General features: G+C 34.3%; 1 long non-coding RNA gene across 2 annotated transcripts in view; it reads left to right on the forward strand.

Annotated features, from left to right (window-relative positions):
- Positions 1-6749: 6749 nt before the first annotated feature.
- LOC103884134 overlaps positions 6750-23477 on the forward strand; it is a 30944-nt gene continuing 14216 nt past the window's right edge. Inside the window, exons 1-2 of one of the 2 annotated variants that reach the window (XR_001902253.3) lie at positions 7102-7297; positions 7410-7650. This is a non-coding gene — a long non-coding RNA (uncharacterized LOC103884134). Of the gene's footprint in view, positions 7651-23477 lie in introns of both variants that reach the window. The other variant, XR_646639.4, reaches the window with a different exon arrangement.

The raw sequence follows: 23477 nt of genomic DNA on the forward strand, positions 1-23477 counted from the left end.
AGCTACAAAGGCAAGTTGAATTGAATGATTTAATCAGCACACTATTTCCTATTTTCACATTTATGTATATCAAACTGAGAATATAATCACCCACATTATATAGAAATTCTTTTATGTCCTGAATAGGTCAAGTGTATTATTATGAGCTTATTTGGCTGGAAGAAACCCGGATTGTATCTGTTCTACATGAACTGATTACATTTTAATTGCATTTACCATATTCCTTATAGATTTTGTTTGGTATAATTAAACCAATTAAACTTATAACACACTTACTCACAGAAGGTACTAAGAAAAAAAGAGTAAAGAAAAGGTATATTTTTCACTACCTGATAGTGGTTTGAGCTTTTTTAGTACTAGATTAGACATCATTGCAATTAATTGAGTGTAATTAAAAAGTGAAGTGATGTTGTTACTGTGGTCACTCATCAAGTAGCGTGATAGCAAGTGCTGAGGCACTGTTGACTAAACGCTATTAAGGAGATGTTTTGATGTCATTTATCTCAATAGATACTCATCTGACGTAGGGTTCCATGGACAAAGCTATAGACACAATGGGTATTCAAATGTTAATTGAAAATTCTAATAACATTATAAGGATGTGAAATTAAAAAAATTATCTCAGCTGTGCAGAAGTTGGCAAACGTTTCATTAAAGAGCTATGTAGTTTCTGTTGCAACTATTCAACTTCACCAAGGTGGTGTGAAAAGAGCCATACAAGATGGCAATAAAACTTTACTCACTGCAACAGGTAGACAACCAGCAGTCATAGTTCACACAACAGCATGTCCTCGAGAAGTAACCTCTAACCTAGTGATTGTTATAAACTGCATTCATTCTTAGAAGAAAACATGTCAGAAGTGAAAAGCAGGTATAAGGGTGGAATAATCCATTTCTCTATCCATCTTAGGTTGTCCAGCTGGGGCCCCATAAATGAAATGAGACTGGCAAAAGACAAATTGACAAGAGAACAAATGTTTGTTAACAGGGGATAAGTGACTTGAATGTTTGGTTATATCTTGGACTTATATAATATTTTAGCAAAGGATCAGCAAAGAGAAGGGACAAGACAAAGGAAAAAGGCCTTGAGTCTCCAGGGGTATTAAATTGTCAGAAGGCAAATATATGAGAAAGGAATGAAACATAAGGGCTAGCTAGTAAAGCTTGTTATATAGAGTCTTCTGGTGCAGATTCCAGGCTAATAAGGGTCTAGAATGATCTCTGCTGATTGACTCTTGTCCTTCCTGGTAGAGAAGGATAACTTTGTAAATTTATGTCCTGTTTTTGGCAAATGGGAGGAGAGCAGAGAGCTTTTCCAGAGGTTTCTGCTCTTAATTGCCTTCAGCTCAAAATAATTCTTATGCCAAAGAGGCATATTTGGGGGCAATATATTCTGGTTACCTTTATTGGTTTGCATTTTATTTTGGCAGAGGCATATGAAGCATCACCAACAGTCCCTGATATATAACACTATTCTAAAAGCAAGCAAAAGTTGGATTTAGTGTGGGAACAAAATGAAAGGCACTATTCTATTTGGTCTTTCTTTGAGTTTGTCCATACAAAATAGATTCACCCAAAATTTCAAAGAAACAAGGCAGGAGTTAATGAATACTGCTTTGTTTTTCCTCCTTTTACAAACTGATATAAAGCAAGAGTTAATCAAGACCTTTCAAGGAGGCTCTGCTTAAAAGTCGGCAGTTTCTCTGCTCATTATCTCCTGAGTGAGATGCACACAAGTAAGTCACCCTGCCTATATTTTAAGGGATTAGTGTGGGAAGCTCCTGAGATGCCAACAGAAACTTCAAAGTGACATTATTTTATGACTATGGTTTAGGGGAAAGGATGTAGAAACTAAGACATCTGTGAAAGCATTTGCCACACTGATAATGGAAACCCCTTCCACATCTGTTTTGAAATCTGGGAGATAATTGTCTAAGCAGAAGCTCTGTTTCAAGTAACCGTCCAGCCTCCAAACTGAAGAAAGCTCTTCTAATTCAGATTCTAAGCCATTAGCTTTCTTCTGGAAGGTCATGTGCCCATCATTGATATGAAAATATTTCCTGTCCTCGTGGCCTCACAGCCCTGGGCTAATCCAAACTGCTCTTTCATTCCTTGCGTAAAACCTTAAAATCACTTTCTTCTTATCCATGAAATGCAGTTTCTAGGGCAATGCCTTTTCTCCACTTTGAGAGGGGTAACATCAGCTACAGATACAGACATCATTTGAGTTTTTTTCTCCATACACGAAAAGTTTCCTTTCCATGCTGGCAACCACGGTGATGCCCTCTGTGTTTGGAGAAGACTCCTGTTTTAATCAAATCTTTAAAAAAATATTATTTACACATTAAATGAAGTAAAACACTCTCCAGCTTCTCTCCTTTGCCCTTGCAACTGTGAACACAACACTATGCTCACAAAGCTCCTATGTCTCACCTTACAAGTCATTAAAATGTAATAACTAAGCCTCTACAGCTATTGTCCTCAGGAAAACACACACACACACACACACACACACACACACACACACCGCAACACGAGCACAGTATACTCAGCTTTGAGGCTATAAGTGTTCCTTGCAAATGTTTAAACATCTCCATTCCTTAGAATAGATCACAAAGCAATTGTAGATGCCTTCATTCTTGTTCACACAATTTACTAATTCACATAACAGGTCATCCAAAATGGGTCATTCAGTTATTGGCATAATTATCCAGGTTCAGTTGTTAATATAATTAGGGATAATGTAAATGTGAGCAGTTTTCCAAACCATAATTAATAGGGCACAACAATACACAGAGAAATAAAAGCCACAATTTTCCTAAATTGCTAGTCTAGCGCTCATTAGAGTAAGCTGTGTGGGAGCATTTGCCATGCACCAGGCCCTAGGCAAGGGATTTAAACAGATCATATCATTCAGTCCTGGACAGTCCCCACTGTACACATCAGAAACTGGAGCTGATAGAGGTTGAGCCCTTTGTTCACATAATCGGTAACTGGTAAATTAAACATTTGTAGTTGGGTCTGTCTGATTTCGATCACTATGCCATAGTACCTACTCCTAGATTAAACTTTTGAAAATAAATAAATGGTTTGGAGTTCCAGGGCCATCCTTTCTGGGACTATTCATTTGGATATGTTCTTGGGGGAAAATGAAAAGAGGAAAGGAAGTTGAGGGAAACACCCCTGCCTCCTGGATGCTCTTTCTACCACATCTGCAGGCTTCGCCACCTCTTCTCACTCATCCCTTCCACGGAGAATGGTCAACCTGATCCACTACACTGCAGAACAGATTGCTCCACATCTGCTAGGGAGTAGTGCTGCCGTATGCTAAGAGTTTGTTGATAGAGCACAGTCAGCCTTCCCTCTCACTTATCCCGGGGTCACTTTGTAAAATGTGGGCTGCCTTCTCATCACTGCCTCTTCACCAGCAGGACTTCTGCCAAGCGGGGGCAGCCCATTAAGACTGAGGCGAACTGCACACCACATTCAGACATCTGTAATCACACCTAAAGCAGTCTTTTTATGTGACTCGGGCTGTCTTTAGTATACTTAGGGCTACAAATGGCCGCACAGACTGGGGAACAGTGAGAGAAAAAGGAGCAGGTGCAAAGAGAAGTAGAATTGAGATAAGGAGAAAGAATAGCTGAGTCCATCCGTTTTCTACTTTCCTGAACTTGCAAGACATTCTTTCCTTGGTTTCCGAGAGACACAGGGTAACCTCACAATAAAATCCCCATGTGGGTATAAATGAACTTTAATAGGGTTTTATTTGCTTCAACAGAAGTGTTCTAAGGCATATACTAATCAATGTTCAAAATGTCCCCACTAATAAACTCGAGTGAACTCGAATCTCTGCGAGGTCCTTAGCACAGATCTGCAATCTGTTCACTTGTTCTTGGGTCCATTCTTTTGAAGGCACCTTCCACAGCTTCACGATGCTTCTCAAACATTTTTGAGACAAACAGTCTGAGAAATATTTTTTAAATAGTTTAAAACTTATGGGAATTCTGATTAATATACATTCCCGGCAAGAGTTATAGTTCTTAGATGCAGCAGAGTCAGGATATTTTTTTCCTATAATGAGATTCCTAACAATAATTTTTTATACAAGTAACTGCTTCTTTAGTGTAAATAATGATACGGAATTTACATAGAAAGCTTCATTCAATAAATCATCTTTGTGAATGGATATTTTCAACACTAGTGTTATATTTTACAATGCAAAATGTAAACACTTTACTTTTTATGCTTTCTTTTAGTGTTATGAATTATCTGAAAGAATATTTTGTTGATTGTTCCGCCATGGCTTATGCCCTTTTATTCCTGGAAAGATAAATCAAATTTTATCTGCATTAGTCATCTCCTTCTTGGAAATATTTAATAATGAGTAATGACAGAGTATGACTCTATGAACCAAGCCCTAAATGATGGTTCTTCGATACGGAAAAAATCTACAAGTATGTGGTAAAATGTGAGGGACTCTGGAAGGAACATATCACATGGTAAGATGAGGAGAAAAGCTTGAAGATGTTAAATTTTGGAGTTTCACAGCTCATTAATCTATCAGATGTGTTCTATGAGCCAGACACTATACTAGGTGCTGAGATACAAATATTAACAGAGGAAGAGCTCATAGTCTATGAAAGAAGACTTAAAAATAGAGTACAGATTTAAAAGCCTCTCCTGTAGCTCATTGCAGCCTCAAATTTCTGGGATAAAGTAATCCTCTCACCTCAGCCTCCCAGGTAGCTAGAATGACAGGCATGCACCACCATGCTGGGCTGATTTTATTTATTTATTTATTTTGAGATAGTCTTACTCTGTTGCCCAGGCTGGTGTGTAGTGGCATAATCTCAGCTCACTGCCACCTCTGCCTTCCAGGTTCAAGCGATTCTTCCACCTCAGCCTCCGGAGTAGCTGCAATTACAGGCATGTGCCACCAGGCCCAGATAATTTTTGTATTTTTAGTAGAGATGGAGTTTAACCATGTTGGCCAGGCTGGTCTCGAACTCCTGACCTCAACTGATGTGCCCGCCTCAGTCTCCCAAAGTGCAGAGATTACAGGTCTTGAATTCCTTGTCTCAAGGGAGCCTCCTGTCTTGGCTTCCTAAAGTGCTGGAATTATAGGTGTGGGTCACTGTGCCTGGCCTGACAGCCAATAATTTTTTATAGCTATTTACAAGAAGGAAAAAAATTATATATACCTTTATCGTTTGTGGGAATATCTCTTTGTAGATCAAACTTTGGTATTATCCTTCTGCTTCAAGAAATTTCTTTAATTTGTCTTGTAATGAATGTTTAATTGATGAATTTTCTTTGACTTTGCTTGTCTGAAAAATTGTTTCCTTATTCTTAATTTTTAAAATACAATTTGTGACTGTAGAATTTTGGAATAATAATTATTTTTTTCTTTTCGTAATTTAAAGATGCCACACCATTGTCTTCTAGGGTGCATAATTTCTGATGAAAAGTCTCCTCTAATTCTTACCTTTATTCTTTTGTAATGCTTTCTGCTTTTGGCAAATGTAGGAATTTGAATGTAAAGTATCCCAGTGTTGTTCTTTCTTTTTCTTTGTATTTATCTGGCTTGATGTTTGCTAAACTTTTTGAATTCGTGCTTTTATATTTTCATTTTATCTGAAAAATTCTCAGCTATTATCTCTTCAAATATTTGTTTTGGCCCATGTTCTCTCTATTCGCCTTCTAGAATTGTAATTCCATATAAATTACACCTTTGGGTGATGTTTCACAGCTTGTGGACGCTCTGTGTCTCCAACCACTTTATTTTTTACGTTGTGTTTCAATTTGGGTAATTTCTTGTTTTTATTTCAAAAGCTTTGGGGGCACAAGTGGTTTTTGGTTACATGCATGAATTCTATAGTGCTGAATTCAGAGATTTTAGTGTACTTATCACCTGACTATTATACATTGCACCCAATATGTAGTTTTTATTCTTTACCTCCCTCCTATACCCCTGCTTCTGAGTCTCCAAAGTCTGTTATATCACTCAGTTTCGGTAATTTCTATTAAACAGTTTTAAAGTTCACTGATTCCTCAGTTGTGTCATGTTGACTGATGAAGTTGTTACAGGCATTCTTCATCTCTCTTAACATATTTTTTATTTCCTATGTGGTAGGCAAAATGATGACCCCTAAAGATATCCATATCCTAATCTCTGGAGCCTTCAAATATGTTATACTGTTAATAGGAATTAAGTTTGCAGATGGAATTAAGGCAGCTAAACCACTGAATTAAAAATAGGAAGATTATCCTGGATTATCTGGGTGGGCCCAGTGTAAGGGTTCTTCATTGTGAAAACAGGAGGTAGAAGAGTTGGAGCACTATAAGCCAAGTCATTCCTGGTTTCCATGATAGAAAGAAGGCATGGAGCAAAAGAATGAAGTCAATCTCTAGAAGTTGGAAAAGGCAAGAACAGTTATTCTTCCCTGAGAGCCCCTGGAAAACACTATTATCCTGCCAATACCTTGATTTTAGCCCAGAAAGATACATTTTGGATCTCACATGCGTAACTATAAGAGAACGCATTTGTGTTCTTACCAATTTTGTGGTAATTTATTAGAGTTACATGTTGTTCATAGTTATTTTGTATTCTCTTACAGATAGTTTCAATATCTATATCATTTCTGTGTCTAATTCTGTTGATTGCTTTTTTCTATTGGAAGTATTTTTTGTCTTTTTTAATTTTATAATTTTTGATTGATGTTCATAGTGTACATGACAATGTAGTAAGTAGCATTTATGTCTGGAATTGGGCATGCTTATTTTCTGCTATGCTATTAGTGATGAGGTAGGGAGGATTAAGTCAATCTAGTTAAAAGTCAGTCTGGGTTTGCAATTAGCTGTTTCCATGTCTGCCTTCAGTATACTGCTATCTTCAAATTCCTCCAGCATTACCTTGTGCTTGGATTCTGGATAACTTTCCTGAGCATTTTTCTCAATGTTCCTCCCCAACCACAACTCCAAGTTTGCCTTTGTATCTAGACCTAAGAGAGGATCTAGTTTCAGGTTCCTTTTTTTCCCCCAAAGTAGAAATTCCTTGTTACTTGGTGCTTGGTAGCCTGGGCGACAGAGGCAAGGGGATTCTGTTTTCCTTGTTTAGTCACTATCTTAGGCTCTGTGTCATGGTTTCCAAGGCAGAGTTTCCAAGTGACCCAGCTCCTCTCAATTACTCCAAGTGACCCAGCAGTAGGGGAGCTCAATTTCCTGGGTCTAGGATGGTTTTCTGCAACTCTCTGAGGAGTAGAGAACATTTACTTTTACCCTCCCACCAATCATTGTGAGTCTTCATCAACTTTCTGGTTGATGGTGCTTGTTGCCTTTCTTCAGAGGCAGAAGGTTTTGTTCCTTATGGGAGAAGTAACTGGGTGCCGTTTCATTCTCTCCTGCAGCAGCTTCACCATCTTCCAGGACTCAACAACAAGTGTTCTCCTCTCTTTGATGCTGCTCCTTCTCATGGGCACACAGTAGGTTGTTGGAGAAAAACCTACAATGGACTATCAACTTTCCTTGGGTCTATAGCTTGGTGGTGTTCCATACAATTGCTTTATCTGACTCTCACTCCTTAAGCAATTGGATACAATTTTTAGCTGAATTATTTCTACACACATATATTGAGACCTTCTTCCATAGGTGAGTATTCTGTTTCTCCCTGGAGGTACATATCGTTCCTTAGATGTGGGTGGCTACCCTATTACATCAGCTTTCTGATAAGTTGAGAAAAGTTATCGTTCTGTAGATTGTACAGCTTTTTATTTTGGTTTGTGTGGGAGTATATTCTAGTACACTATTATATAATATAGCATACTATATAAGACATATATACATGTAGTGTATAATATATAATAATATATGTAATAATATATGTAAATAGTATACAATATACTGTACTGCAGTCTATTCTGGTGGTGCATTTATTGTATTTTTTTGTGATCTGTTGATGTGCTCTTTTAACATGTGTATTTCTTTATTGTCTCAGTGTTGTAGTTTTTTCTTCTATGGCTTGCATGTGTTCCTTAGCTTTGCTCACTGATCCCTTTTATCTCTTGTTATTTCTGTTTCATTTTTACTTTATTTAGGTGTTTTACAGATGAATTTGCTGACTCTCACTTGTAGGAAAATCTAAGTGCTCTTTTCTCATATATTTTCTTATAATATCCGTGTATGAATGCCACACAACCCTTTTCATTTATTTTAGAAAAAATGATCTATAGAAATTAGTAGGCAATTCCAATGTTGGAAGAGGCAGATTAGCTTTGTTGATTTTTTAGTTCAAGTGCTCTCCTCTTAGTTGCTATAGAGATAAACCATTGTTTTTAAAGATGTGAAACCTCTGTGCATAATTGTGTATTTCATGTTTCAGACCTTTATACATTTCAGAGCCTTCTCAATCAGCCTTGTGTGCTTATTCTTTCACTGGTCACTGTTACCAAGTAGAGTGACTCCTGTCTTCCAGAGTGATCCATTTGCTTCAGAAGCAGTGTTTTTGTTCGCCCTTTGAGATCTGTCACCTGTGAGATGCTGAACGTTTTATTACTTTTCCTCTTGTGTCTCTAAGTATTTTACCTTTTCTCAATCTCAGCCCAACTCATAGCAGTTCTAAATAAAGTGGAGCACTCTTATTTTAGAGTGTACATTTTCTGGGAACTTATGACATCTTCCTCTACTAGACCCTTCCTCTTCTTCAAATTCTTCTCTGACTCAATATCATGGCTTTGGTTTATTGCTTTATGAGTTCTTACCCAGCCCTGATGGTCTTAATAGCTTTATACAGCATTTTCATATAGTTCAAATTTTTTGTTTTTTTCTGTTCCCTAATTTGGCCAATCAAGTATTTTGTAGTTTATTATTGCACTGTTTTCCCTCATTATCATACATGGTTTCCTGGTGAAAAGGCAGATAAATTCTTAAATAACTTATAAGTTGATCTTACTGGAAGCTGGTAATATTTTTTAAATTGTTTTGATCATTACAAAATTAAGAATGCAGTTGCATATGATGATTGATGGTTCAGTGATTCTCAAAACGGATATTAGCAAGCACAATTTTAGTTAATATTCTTTTCTGGACCTTTTGATATAAAATATACTGATTACTAAACAGACTGCATTTACAAAGTAATCATTCATTGTCAAACACATATTTATAAATTTTCAATTAAAGTTCCTAATTAGCATGAACATCATGAGTTACTCTCATTGAATTGATACGGAAATAGACAAAACAAAGAAATAAAGAATTTTAATTAGTCTATGCAACCTTAATGTTGATAAATTTGCATTCTCTGTTGCGGGAAGTCAGGGACTCCAAATGGAGGGGCCACCTGGAGCCGTAGCAGAGGAACATACATTGTGAAGATTTCATTTTAATATGGACATTTATCAGTTCCCAAATAATACTTTCATAATTTCTTACATTGTCTTTAATCTCTTAATCCTGTTATCTTTGTAAGCTGGGATGTACGTCACCTCAGGACCACTGTGATAAGTGTGTTAACTGTACAAATTGATTGTAAAACATGTGTGTTTGAACAATATGAAATCAGTGCACCCTGAAAAAGAACAGAATAACAGTGATTTTTAGGGAAGACAACTATAAGGTCTGACTGCCTGCAGGGTCGGGCAAAAAGAGCCATATTTTTCTTCTTGCAGATAGCCTATAAATGGATGTGCAAGTAGGGAAGATATTGCTAAATTCTTTTCCTAGTAAGGAATAAATTATATTAACACCCTGGGAAAGGAATGCATTCCTGGGGGGAGGTCTATAAACAGCCGCTCTGGGAGTGTCTGTCTTATGCAGTGGAGATATGGACTGAGATACGCCCTGGTCTCCTGCAATACCCTCAGGCTTACTAGGGTGGGGAAAGACTCTGCCCTGGTAAATTTGTGGTCAGACCAGATCTCTGCTCTTGAAACCTGTTTTCTGTTGTTTAAGATGTTTATCAAGACAATATGTGCACCACTGAACATGACCCTTATCAGTAGTTCTACTTTTGCCCTTTGCCTTGTGATCTTTGTTGGACCCTTGTTAGTAGTTCTGCTTTTTGTCCTTTGAAGCATGTGATCTTTGTATCTACTGCCTGTGCTTACACCCCTCCCCTTTTCAAACCCGTAATAAAAACTTGCTGGTTTTGAGGCTTGGGTGGGCATCACAGTCCTACCAATATGTGATGTCACCCCTGGTGGTCCAGCTGTAAAATTCCTCTCTTTATACCAAATATCTTTATTTCTCAGCTGGCTGACTCTTAGGGAAAATAGAAAGAACCTATGCCAAAATATTTGGGGTGGGTTCCCCTAATATTCTCCTCTTGGTTTTTTAAAATAACAAGAAAAAATTTAAGACATCAATTATAATCAATATGGATAAATTGTGAAGGAATCAGAATCTATGTTGGGAACCATGGAGAAATAACATTTAAATTTTCTGGTTTTTTGAACTTTAATTGCTTTGTAGTTTTTTTTAAATCCAATTTGATTAAAATAAAACTGCATAAATTTATACATGGTGATATTGCAATTAGGGAATTACAATGACAAATATAAATGTTTAAATATCTTACTGATTAAATAAGAAACTTCTGACAAGAAAAGCAGTTACCACATTGACCAAGTTTATCATCTAGATTTCCATATCACCAGAAATGTCCAGCCTTTTGGAAGCTGATAGTTTGTTTTCCCTTTGACAAAATTTCTCCAAAATAAGTAGTAGCTATGAGTAAATAAATAAGTTTTGTGTTTATAATTTATATAACATAATTAAAATCTTAATGTATGAAAATACTAATGTACAATGTAGTAAGTATGATATAGTCCCTATCCATACTAATAAAACATTACCGATACAATTGAAAACACTTAAGCACTTTACCAACAATAAATCTTTCTGTTTGTTCTGGGTTAAACAGTACCTTAAATTTAGACTTTATTATTTTCACTTATTTCTGTCTATACTTACTATGTATGTGGGTTTCTTTGATGAATATATAGTATTATTTTTACTGTTTCAATTACATGCAAATAAACTGTGTGTATTCTTTTGAATCTAGATTTTTTTATTATACTAGGATTATGAGATCGATTTTTGTTGAAAAAAATGTAGTGTTGCACTAGTTCATTACTTTTTAATGCAACATACTATTTTAATATATGAATACAACACAATATAGTCCTACACTCAGTTCATGATCAATATTTGTGTAGTTTGCAGTTATTGTTATTACAGTCAATATTATTATGAATGTTCTTTTTTTAAAAATTCTTTACCTATTTTAGATAGTAGCTATTGTCTATTTTATGTGTTGCAAACATTTTCTGGTTCCTGTCTTAGTTTTGCATTTTCTTGAGGAGTGCATTTCTTGGTGAATGTATATTATTAGTTTTGATGTGGTCAAAATAATCATTCTTATTTGTTATGTTTTGCACTTTTATTTACCTGTTGAAGAAAATTTTCCCTGTTCTGAAGATGTGTAGGTGTAATTCTATATTTTTGATTAAAAGTTAATTTTGTGCTTATGTTGGTAATGTGCACAGAATTGATTTTTATATCTTGAATATGTCAATATATTTTTATTTCTTTCCATATTGATACAAATCATCCCAATATAATTTGTTGAATAGTCCATCCTCTCCCCACTGATCTGCAATACTATTTTGTCGTATATAGAGTTTCCATCCATGCATGAGCCTGTTCCTGGGCGTTTAAATCTTAAACCTAAAATAATTCAAAAGTGTTTGGATTTTGTATGTGAACAATAGGCAATCATACTGACTACTCCTAATGGTATTTTCTTTTTTCCTCTGTAATACCAATACTTTTCATTTCATTCTTTTGTTTCTCTGTAGTTGCTAATACTGCCAACATTTTGTTAAACATGAGCAGGAATTCAATTTGGTAGTAATATATTTTTTAACACTTGATTTTTTCCAGAAATTATTGTTTTAAATATTTATATCTATGTGAAAATAAAATTTGTGTGTAATATTATTTTTAACTGCCATTGTCCAATTATGGTACTAAAACTAGTCGTGATTTTTAAAGTTATTTAGAAAGTATTCTTTTTCCCCTGTTTTCCTGGGTAATTTTTGTAATATTGATATTTTATTTCTCATGGGATTTGAGTAGAACCTGTAAAACCATCTAAATTCGGTGTTGGTTTGCATTTTCAATGAGTCAGCTTTTGGATAATACATTTCTTTAATGATTATGGGAACAGTCAGTGTTATTTTTCTAATATATCAGTTTCATTGTTATCTTTTTCAGAAATATGTCTGTATTGATCAAATTTCAAATTTATCACAAATATTTTGATGTTATTTACTTGTGCTTAAAAAATAACTCATGTTATTGATTACTTCTGTCAACTTAAATTTTAAAGACATTACTTTTGTCTTTTTAAAAAAAGTAATCATGCTAGATACTGCGTATTTACTAAATTTTGTTATGTTGTTCTTTTAAAAATATTTTGGGTTGGATGTTTAGCTCATGTATTATTTCTTTATTTTCTAATATAAACATTTAGGAAAACAGCTATTTATGTTACATATATATGTATAATTTTAAGGATTTTTTAAGTGCTGCTAAAGTTTTCTGTTACCAACCTTGAATTTAATATCATTTTTATCACTATTGCTTTCTCTCTCTATTTTTAAAATTTCTATTAATGTTACATCTCAATCTATGAGCTATTTAGCATTCTAAAAAGTATTTCCCATATATGGAAGTTTTCCTTAATTCAGTATTAAATTTGCTATGTTGAGAAAATGTGTTTTGTTCCTTTTACATTTATAGTCATTAATACTATTTTTAAAAATAACTTCTATCATTTTATTTTATGTGTGGAGTTTTTGCTACTTTTCCTGTGTTTCTTTTTGTTTTTTTTCTGCCTTAATTTTATTTTATTCTTCATTTTATTTTGTTTTCTCTCCTAATCTTTGACAATTACATTGCTAATTCAATTTCGTCAGTGTTTGTTCTTAAGTTTTTGTTATGTGTACATAAAATCAAACATTAATCATTGTATCTTTCTCTTCCCAAGCAGTCAAAATACTTAGACCACTGTAACTCTATGCTCATCTATCTCACAGGTTTTCTGACATTTCAGGCCAATATGTCTTTTAATTCCAGAATTCAGATACTATGATTGCTATAAAGAGTCAATTATTTTTATTCTAAAACCTATTTGCTAATTTGTTTCTTTTCATTTTTTATCCCATTTCAGATCATTATTCTAATATTTTCCTTCTTTTTGAAGCATATCTCTTAAGTTTCCTTAACGTCCATGTGTTAGGAGTAAACCCGAAGTTTTTATTCAAAAATTTATTTATTTTTACTTGGTTTTAAATGATTATTTAGTATTGTATGCAATTTTATGTTTATAGTTATTTTCTTTAAGTAATTGGGACGTGTTATTTCTTCTGGCTTCTTCGCTTCTGCTGGTAAATCTGCTGTTAGGCCAACTACCCTTTTTGTGGCTTATCACTTTCCTTCTCTCTGTGGCTCAATTTTTTTTCTACTCTTAAGATTTTCGACTTTGATATCTTGCAGTTTCATTACACCATGGTTTAGTATAGAATTCTTTTTAAATTTATATTGCTTGGATTCTTTTTACGTCACTTTTTCAAGTCCTGTTTCTGTTTCTCTAATATTCTTTCAATTCTAATTTTATGTTCAACTTAAAGACAGATTTTATTTCAATAGGGTTATGTATTGTAACATTTTCTAAGCAGTAATTTTTCAAATCAGTATGTTTATTAATTTTTATTGAATCTTATTACTTGTTTATCTTGCTAATGTTCTCATGTATTTCTTTATATTTTAAAACCCAATTTAGTTTATAATCCAGATCTGTGGCTATTCATTGTTTCATCTGACCCTTATTCATGGTGAGTTTTTATGTATTTATAGTTTTAAAAAACTTTGAATACATCTTCCAGATTACCCAGGCTTGTAGTACATTTGAAGAATGTGTACATCGACTTTCTTGAGGAAACTTTTCTCTAGAAAAGATTTGCTTTTGCTTCTACCATGTGCTTAAGATGCCAGGAATATGTGATCACTTTAAATGATTTTATTGAATTTTTGTGTAAATTTGAACCCCATGGCCCAGTGATGTGAGGTTTAGGGCTATAATTTCTCAAGAAAACATCATATTTCTTTTCTTCTCACTTGAATGTAATGCTTGTGGCTTGTAAGGTACACTGTAGAGTCCTTTTCCAGTGGGAAGACATTTGCTAACTTACTTTTTCAGTGAAGAGTCCTGGCTTTGGTCAGTAGAACCTCTTTTATTTCACTGTTTGGAGTGAGCCCAGCATCTTGTCTCAGTGCTGTCAAGTATTCTGATCATGGTCCTCTCTTTAGCCAAAGGTCTTTAGATAACAAACGAGGGTGTCATTGACAGCTTGTCACTGTGGATATCAGTTTCCAGTGCTTTTGGTTTTAGCCCCTGGAATTTATTTTCTTTCTTGTGAGCACTGATATACATGAGTTTTATTGAATTATATACAAAATTTTCAGTAGGTTGGAGGGAAAAATGCCTGAATCTAAGGTTTGTTATGTTGTTGCGAGTGGAAGGCCATTCTGAAACTTTAGAATTATCAACACTATTTCAGGAATAAAACTGATAACATTTAAAAACCAGCACAGACCAATCAGAATGGAAGCAGGCCTTAAACAACTTGATGCCATAGAGTTTAATATCCTCCCTACCTGTCCTTTAAGTCCTTTTTATAAGATTAAGTGAGTGATAGATGTAGTCACTTTACATCATCTTCATCAAAATGATACTAATGCTTTCAGTCTTAAAAACAGTTATAAATTTAATTTTCAGCTGCAAATTAAACATTCACTTCTTTATAAAGATTAAAATTATTTATATTCACTTAAAACAAAGATTGGTTGTAAACTATTTCTCAAATGCTGTTTTTAATCCATGTAATTTGTTGAACAATTTCATTCTATACTCATAGGGGGCATGTCCTCATTCATAACATGAATCATTTATGGAGTTTTGTTTTGTGCCAGTAGTTATGCTACACAGTTTATATGCATTTTCTGTAACACTCACAAGAACCTTGGATGGTAAGTTCTTAACATCTCCACTTAGAAGGTTTGTAAACTTGAGCCAAAATACATTAAGGAACTGGCCTAATGAAACAGTTCATGAGTTCAAGCCCAGCTCTTCTAAGGTTGTATCAGGCAATGTCACTTATTGAAAATGACTGGAATCAAGAGACTGGACTTTCAATTCTACCACTGTTCATTTCTAGCAAAGTCACCATACTAAGAATACTCATTGCACAATATTGCTACTTATGGTTATTTCATATTTGCGACTTTTGTTAAGTAAGCTTTTTACAGTAGAGTCTTCAGATTTAAAACAATTTGTTAGAGTGTTCAGACTAATACACATATTCATTTCTGCGTAAATACAAAACATGAGAGACATGACCATAATACTGGATTAGACAGCACTCTAACATGGGGTTATCAGGGTTCCTGTATTAGTTTTAAGTGTACAAGGCAAAATATTATTCTACGATATTTAAATTTTTCTCCAATGTCTGATTTCATGCAGTTTTTTTAGTCTCAATTTAAATAATTATTTTCAGAAGTGCCTAAGAAGTTTTAGAAATTGCTAAAGATAGTCACTTTACATGGAAAATCATTTGTTTTTCATTCTGTTACTAAGTTGAGTAGATACATTAATGGGGACTAATGGTAAACTTAAAAATCAAGCTTTACAATATATTTAGGACATTAAATAACAATTTCCAAATATACTCAAATATTTATACATTTTTGTAGTCCCATCATTTTAAAGTCATGTTTATTGGGATATACTTTAAACTCAATAAAGGTCAGCAATTTTGAGTGTGTCATGGAATCACTTTGACAAATATATGCAGTCATGGGACCATCCCCACAATGAAGAAATAGAACATTTCCATCATTATAAAAAGTTATCTTGTGCCTTTATGAAGTCAATTCCTTCTTACCACTAATAGTCACTGGCCAACACTGATGTTTTCTGCCCTTATAATTTTGCCTTTTCAAATGTCATATACATAAAGATCATATTTATATTCATAACATTGTCTTCTGTGTCCAGCATGTTTCATGTGATCTTGAGACTCATTCATATTGTTGCATATATCAGTGGTTCAGCACTTTAAGTGTCTAGATAGTATTTTATTGTACAGATTTACTCAATTTGCTTATCTGTTCACCTATTGAACATTTGTGTTATTTCTAGATTTGGGACAGTGTTAACAAAGCTACTACAAATATTTGTGTGTAGATTATTCTGTAGGGAAATGTGTTTTTATTTCCCTTGGGAAATCCTATATCAAGGAATAAAACTGGTGGGTCATATGGTAAGTGTATGTTGATTTTCACAAAAATCTGCTAATCTGTTTTTTAAAAAAACAGCTGCACCATTTTGCATCTCCAATTCCTACACATCCCTGCCAACATGTGGTACTCGCAGAATTTTAATTTTAGCCTTTCTAGTGTCTGTGTAGTGGTATCTTCCTCTGATCCTAATGGCATTTCACTTATAACTAAAGATGTTGAGCATATTTTCATGTGCAAATTCCTATTCATATATCTTCTTTGGTGAAGTAGCAATTCAAATATTTTGCCATTTCTTTATCAGATTGTTTGTCTTATTGTTGACTTATGAGTTTTTAAATGTAAAATAGATAAAACTTCTGTGCTAGGTATGTATTTTGAAAATATTTTCTCCCAGTCTCTGGTTTGTTTCATTTTCTTAACCGTTTTTAGATGAGTATTATTTTTAAATTCTGAAGCCAGCCAACTTATGAATGACATAACAAACCTTTGCTTACCATATTGTCACAAATATTTCCTCCCATGCTTACTTTTATACAATTTGTAGTTACATCTTGTAACTTCAAATATCTAACCCATTTTAAGATAATTTTAGTATGGTATGAGATAAAGGTCAGGATGTTTTGTTTTTGCATATAACATCTAATTTTCCAACTAAATGCAAGTGTTTGCATATTGCAACATTTGTGGAAAAGGTTATCATTTTCCCTTTGAATTCAGTTGGCATGTTTATAAAAAATCAATTGACCCTGTATAGATGTGCCTGTTCCTGGTACTTCTATTCTATTCCATTATTCCATATGTCTATTCTTAGTCAACACTCTTTTTAATACTGTAGCTTTCTAGTAATTCTCGAAATCATGTAATATAAGTCCTCAAACCTCATTCTTCTCTTTTTTTGAAACAGTCTTGCTCCATTGCCCAGGCTGGAGTGCAATGGTGCAACCTCGGCTCGCTGCAACCTCTGCCTCCTGGGTTCAAGTGATTCTTGTGCCTCAGATTCCCTAGTACCTGGGTTTACAGGCATGTGCCACCACGCCTAGCTAATTTTTGTATTTTTATTAGAGATGGGGTTTCACCATGTTGGCCAGGCTGGTCTCAAACTCCTGACCTTAAGTGATCCACCAGACTCAGTTTCCAAAGTGTTGGGATTATAGGCATGAGCTACCATGCCCATCCTTCATTCTTCTTTTTCAAAATGCTTTTGGCTGTATTAGTTCCTTAATCTTTCATATAAAATTTTGAAGTCACCTCATTTACTTTCTATTTTAAGAAAGCATGCTGTGATTTTGATCAGTGTTATGTTAAATCTATTGATATATTTAAGGCGAGTTGACATCTTAACAATTTTGGTTCTTCTGGTCCCTGGAACACAGGATAGCTCATAATTTATCTACTACTTTAATTTCTCTCAGCAATATTGTATAAAGTTTAGAAGTCTTGTGCATATTTTGTTAAATATATTCCTAAATATTTCTGGGTTTGATGCTATTGTAATTGGTATGTTTTATATTTATATTTTCAGAATTGCTTTACTAATATATAGGAATATAGTGAAGTTTTATTTATTAAATTTGTTTTTTGTGACCTTGGTAAACATACTTAAAAGTTTTAGCAGGTTATTTCTAGAAACTCCTTTGGGAGTTCTTCATAAATTATCATGTTTCCTGAGAATATATAGATTTTTATTTTATTTCCAAACTGCATACCCATTATTTCTTATAATTTAATATTTCTTACTTTACAAAGCACTGGCTAAGTCTAGTACAATATTAAATCGGTGTAATGAGGACAGCCATTCTTGCCTTGTTCACACTCTCAGGTGGAAAATATTCAGTCTTTTATCATGAAGTATAATGTTAGATATTGGTTCCTTATAGAAGACTTTCCTCAGGATGGAGAGGTTGTCTCCATTCCTAGTTTGCAAAAACTGGTGTTGAATTTTGCAAAATGCTTTTTCTGCCCCCATTAAGAAGATTTTTAAAAATTCTTGATTAACTTGTTGTGGTTTATTATGCTAATTGACATTTGGATATTGAAATTAACTTTCATTCATGGCATATATCCAGTATGGTCATGGTATATTATCCTTTTTACATATGGCTTTTTATTTCCTAATATGATAATTCTTATGTGCATGAGACATATTAGTCAATACTTTTTTTGCAAACACATTTTTGCTTCAGTATTAGGGTAATTGAAGGACCCCTAAAATTTATAAGGAAGATTTTTTTCCTCCTTTTTTTAATTTTTGGAAGAGTTTATGTAGGGTTGGTATTATTCCTTTCTTAAATATTTGATAGAACTAATCAGTGAAGTAACCTTGGCCAAGATACTTGTCAGAGGATTTTAACTAAGAAATTAATTTCTTACAGGATATAAAGTTTTATATTCTTTTCTGAGTAAGGTTTGATGATTTGTGTTTTTCAAGTATTTGTTCATTTCATCAAAATTATTAAGTTTACTGGCAAAGAGTTCAACATAGCATTCCTTTATTCTTGTAATGTCTATAGCACATGTAGTCAGCTGCCTCCTTCATTCCTCTCACATTTACTGAGGAGATTGATGTTCTCATCTATAATTGTAGATTTTTCTGTTTCTCTTTTTAGTTCTATCAGTTTTTACTTTGTATATTTTGAATTTTGAATTTTTGCTGCATTCATATTGATGTCTGGACATGTAAAATTTCCTTCTTCATCCCTGGTAATATTTCTCATTCTGATATTTAGCTTGTCTAATACTAATAGAGCCTCTGCAAATTTCTTTTGCTTAGGATTTGCACAATGTAACTTTTTCTGTCCTTTAACTTTTAACTCACATATACCTTTCTATGTAAAGTATATTTCTTATAGAAAAATATAGTTGGATATTGCTTCTATATCCAATATTACTATCTTGTCTTCTAGATTGGGCACTTAGACATTTTGTATTACTCTAAATCTTCATGATGGTTGAGAATTGGTCTTCCATCTTGCTATTCATTTTCTATTTTCTCTAAATGTAATTTATTCCTTTTGTCCTTTCTCCTGCCTCATTTTGAAATAATTAAATATATTTTATTATTCATTTTTATTTTATTGGCTTATTGTTAGAATTTTGTGATTTATTATTTTTCAATTGTTTACCTCTAGGGCCTATATATATATATATATTTATTTATTTATTATTATTTTTTGAGACGGAGTCTGGCTCTGTCGCCCAGGCTGGAGTGCAGTGGCGCCATCTCGGCTCACTGCAAGCTCCGCCTCCCGTGTTCACTCCATTCTCCTGCCTCAGCCTCCCCAGTAGCTGGGACTACAGGCGCCCGCCACCAAGCCTGGCTAATTTTTTGTATTTTTAGTAGAGACGGGGTTTCACCATGTTAGCCAGGATGGTCTGGATCTCTTGACCTCGTGATCCGCCCCCCTGGGCCTCCCAAAGTACTAGGATTACAGGCGTGAGCCACCGCACCCGGCCAGGCTTATATACATTTTTAAATGATCACAGTCACATATTAAAAAAACCTCTTCACATAATTTCTAAGAAACTTCCCAATATATAATTTCATTTCCTCCCCACTTCCTTGTTTTTGTCATACATTTGAATTCTACATAGTGTAAATCCTGCAAGCATTGTTATTAATCTTTAGACATTTAGTTTTCTTTAAGAGATATTGTGAATAAGAAAAAAAATCATATTTGCTCACATTTTTCTTATTTCTGCTTCTCTTTATTTCTTTCTATGTTTCCAAATTTCCATCTTATATTATCCTCTTATGAACTTCATTAAAATATTTTTTAGTTTAGATATGCTGGCCACAGTATCACTCATGATTTGATTTTCTGAAAGAAAACTCTGTGCTTTAACTTTTAGAAGATATTTTCACATGTTATATAAATTTAGATTTTCAGGTTTTTCATTTGGTACTTTAAACATGTGGCTCTATTCTCTCGTGATTTGCATAGGTTCTGATGACAGCCTGATGTCTTCTCATCTTTGTCTCTGTATACTTTTTTATTCTTCTTTGATCCGTGGATGCTTTCAAAATGTTTCTCTTCTTTGATTTCTAATAGTCTGATTATGATAAATTTAGAGTTTTTCTTTAATCCTGCCAGGGGTCACTTGAGATTTTTGGATCTGTGGTTGGTTTCCTTTCATTGCATTTGTCTATTTCTTGGTCACTATATCTTCAACGTTTCTTTTGTCCCACTTTCTCTTCTTTTGAAATTCCAATTACACGTATATAATACCTTTTGACAGGGCTCTTGGATTTTTGTTCCATTTTATTCCTTCTTTCTCTCTGAGTTTCAATTTGAAAAATTTCTATTGACCTGTCTTCAGCTTCCTCCATTTTCTTCCTCTAGGCAGATCAATTTTGTGTCTAGCTTTCTGGCATGTCTGTCAAAGGAATTCTTTATCTCTGACATTGTCTTTTCTTTCTTAGCATATTCAATGGACACATCTTAATCGCCTTTCTCTCAATGCTCAGAGTGCCTATTTGTTCCTAATTATTTCCCCACAGTAGACTGCTGTTGTTTGTTACTCAGTGCGAGGCTTCTGGGGCAAGTCTTTTGGGGGAAGGGTGGGGTACCATTTTCCGGTCCATCCTTAGTCATTGTCAGGCCTTGTGCATCTGAACTTCAGAGGTGGGGATTTCTTGCCATCCTCCCTCCCTGACAAGGTGCCAGTCTCTGTGGCGTGTCAGTGGTGGTGCTTGAGCACAAGTGTCTTTTTGTTCCTGTCTAGTGTCAGCTGAGCTCTCCTTTGTTTCAGAGCAGGGCTGTGTCCATGAGTGTGTTTTCCCCACACCTCTCTTATTAGTAGATCAGTGTTACATTGTGAATGACAGATGGAGACGTGCAGGTTTTCCACCCTCCCCTGAAGCTCCTGGCCTTGGCCTAAGACTAGATGGCAGCAGCACTTCCTGGCTGTCCCCAAGCAGCACATGGCATTTGCTTCCTATGAGAGAAGAGTTCATGGTGTTGACAGTTCGGTGCCTGTCTCCTGCAGTAGCTGCTCACCATCTGTGTGTCTGGGATGTGTCTGGGATGGCTCTGGGCTTCAGCCTTTCCCATAAGCATCCAGTGGTAGCTGCAGGCACAAAGGAGCTGGCGAATGGTTGCTGATTCCTTCAGGAGCACACTCTTCCTTTAACCATTTGCTGAAGACATTTTTCTTGCCTGGTATCATGGTTGCTGCTACCACTTCCTCTCCTGCTCCAAAAGAGGAAACAATTCATGTGCCCCTGTACTCTCTGAGGGGCATGTCACATACTGGAATTCAGTTCACTTGATTGCTTTGGCTCTCTGATGGGCTGAAACAGTTATAATTTTATAGTTTTTCTGGCTGCTACTCATTGTTAGAGTGGGAGCAAAGTTCTGCTGCAGTTTTCTACATCCAAAGTGAAAGTAAAACCATGCAATCTCACTTTTAGAATGTATAAGCACAAGAATGCCTCAATAGCACTATTCTAAGGAAACTGATTTACATTAAAAGTGATGGCTTTGACTCAGTTCCACATTTTTTGTCTCTTCAGAATAAATCAGGCCATAGAATTGTTCTCTGCGATGCACCTCAAGTTAAATTTCTTTTGAGTTGAATATGACCAACTTTTTAAAACTTCCTTTACTTTGATTCATTACATACGTGGAGTTTTTGATTTTTAAATTTGTTCTCTTAACTTCTCTACTGATCTTCTTTCTTTTTGTCTAAATTTCAACTTTCAGCCACCCATTCACGTCAGTATATTACTATGTATTTTCTAATTGTATTGAATCAAATCCTGGTATCCTGTAGCATGTACAAATTATTGTAGGTGAATGCCACAGCTTCTCACGGAAACAAACTCAAAGTAAATATAAAGAGACATAATGTATTATGTTCCACTTAAATCTCCTGATTGATTTTGAAAATGTTGTGGGCATGAGATCCAATGATGATTTTCGTTGTTAGTGCCATATGTTAAAAATGGTATAGAAATATTCATTTTGGAAAGAGTACACAAAAACTGATTGGCTGGGCTCAGTGGTACACACATGTAGTCCCAGCTACTTATGAGGCTGAGAAATTGGGAGGCTGAGATGGGAGGACTGCTTGAGCCCAGGAGTTTAAGGCCAGCCTGGGCAACATAGTGAGAGCCTGTTTCTAAAATACAAAAGAAAACATTGATATTTCTGTACTATAAATTAACATTTGGTAACTAAAACAAGATCAAAAAATAAAAGTTACTGTGTAACATCAAAGGGAGAAATGGAGTGAACCAATATTGTTAGATTCAAAGGCAATATATACACTCTCTCACATGCAATGCAAAAGATGCGTGGAGTTTGTGAGGAAATGCATAATAATTAATACCACATATTTTCAAAATTTACCACTGGGTTTGCAATTTCTTGATAACAAGAAACATTGGAATCTGCAACTTGCAGGGGCAATTTTTTTTGTGTTTTTCTTAATTTTGAAAAGGAGGTGAGAGTTTTTAAAAATAAAGTGACATCTTGTCATTATTACTCTAACTTTGTGTGTATTTAGTATTTAGTCACGCCTAAATTGATGTCAGCCAAAGGTTATTTGTAAAAACACAATTCTTGACTGTTTTTTTCATTTTGTTCCATTAGCATACCATTAGAAACATAATTTATAAATGCATTCACTGGTACTTTTAAATAATACATGAAGATCCAACAACAGTACTTAAATTTTTAGGAGTTGAGCTGATTTTTAAGTGCTTTTCTTTTTTTTTTTTTTTTAAAAAACTTCTGATATAGTAAATTTTTCTTGTTTCTTAGGTGTTTATAAACTTGATTACAAAAATAAAGCACGGAATATTAGGAACTATCTTGGAAGTTTTATAAAAGCAATCATTTATTTTATTTTTTAAATTTTTATTTACTTTCATTTTTTCCGGGAGTGTGGATTTGAAAACAATAAGGATATTTTTATTAACACTATTTTTTAAAATAATGAGCACTCACAGAGAAAATTATTGTGAATATTAATTTAATTTTCTTTTATATTTGCGTGGAAGCATTCTATTTTGGAAAATTTCCTTGTTGTTTTAGATGACAAAGTAAATTTTTGTGAGATATATGAATTAAAACAGTTTAGGCAATTCAACATTTTGTGAGATTTAA

This window comes from Papio anubis, chromosome 6 (assembly GCF_008728515.1).
Source record: "Papio anubis isolate 15944 chromosome 6, Panubis1.0, whole genome shotgun sequence".
Classification (NCBI taxonomy): Eukaryota; Metazoa; Chordata; class Mammalia; order Primates; family Cercopithecidae; genus Papio; species Papio anubis.